Raw genomic sequence first — 1,551 nt, 5'->3', positions numbered from 1 at the left:
CTCGAGAAAGAAAAGTTACTCTTTCGTGCCTATCTCGTTCAATGATACTGCTGTTTCTCTTCTGTCAAACTCGAAGAAAACGATTATTGTGAAAAAACTGGTGGTCTTCTAGGTGACTTACTTATTGCGCAGTAGGTAGTAGCGTGCAAATCAGTACTTAAGCCAAATCACTGAAAGACAGGCTTTGCCAATCCATCGTTGGGCTGCATTACCTCGCGTTGTGAAATCGAAGTAAGTAAGTGGTTTGCACGTATCAAGTCAATTTTAATTTTTGGTAGTTCTTGGTGTACGAGGACAAACTAAGAAAATGTGGGTCAGCTTTTAGCATTTGTTTCAATCCAAAACCCAAACTTGGTGTTTGTTTTCATAAAAATTAGTCATGAGCGTAAATTGGTCGCGCAAAATAATGACTGAGGCCGTTTTGCTGGATTATCGGGGGTAGGGATTGCCATGGGTTTCCGCATGTACACCACGAGAACTCCAATTTAAATGGCAACTTCCCTTACCATGACAAAAGCAAAACAGAGTTAAGCCTCAAATTTTCTTATGATTCCATTAAATCTACCCTAAGCCACGTCAAAAATACAAAATTTTGTTGCCACCTCTATCACGCTCACTTTAAGAAGGCACTGAAAGCAATGAAACTGTGTTCGAAATGGCTTAAAACTTCGACTTCATAGAATTGCCACGCATTCACATCATTATATTTGGATCGTCCTATTTGAAATAAGTCATTGCCAGCTACAACAATTCTACCCGCTAAGGACAGTGTCGCCCCGTGGAGTACATCCACCACCTGTTAAGTGTATGTTAATGCACGCGAGCCAATCAATCTGCATTGGTTTGGATGCCGTCCTGATGGATTGGGCATCTGTCACGCTTACGGTCTCCTGGGGCTTCTGTATTGTAGTAGCGGATCCTTTCTCATACCGATTTCACTCACTCGATACCATGGGATGCTGCGATATGCTTACCCAATTATGCTCAAAGTACGGCTTTTCATCTTAGTGTGCTATGACCGCGTTCTGTTGCAGTACGTATCAGTAAAATCTACCAAAACGGTATTATTCATATTTGGGTACTAGGACCTGCATTGTTTCAGTGAGCATTCATGGGGCAATCCAGAACATATTGTGGTCCTGTTGGGTTGGCGTGCATTATATTTTGCCTTCGACACTTTGTTTATTTGTTCAAGCATTACAACATTGCTCCTCATTGCTGACAATTCTTCCTTCCCCCACAGCATCAGCACACTGAGGGTGGGAATAGAATGTAATAACGCCATAGTTCAAGTTCTATTTCATGGAAGTGGGGTCGTGCATTGACCTCTTCCCAAGCCTAAGATCACTGGTGAAACCTATGTGACACAAGATGTCTGTCACAATGAATGCTCTGTGTAGTGTTAAGGCGCTCCTGAGGTCAGCCTATTTCCTACGCGTTATGTATTAATATGCATGGTATCTGCCGATATGCAGTCGTGGTCACTGTGGCGTATTTCTTCTCTTCTACTCCCCGTTTCGCATCAGCCTCATTGACACTGCCCTCATCACC

This window comes from Echinococcus granulosus, assembly GCF_000524195.1.
Source record: "Echinococcus granulosus chromosome Unknown EG_S00022, whole genome shotgun sequence".
Lineage (NCBI taxonomy): Eukaryota > Metazoa > Platyhelminthes > Cestoda > Cyclophyllidea > Taeniidae > Echinococcus > Echinococcus granulosus.
This window is presented reverse-complemented; position numbering follows the sequence as displayed.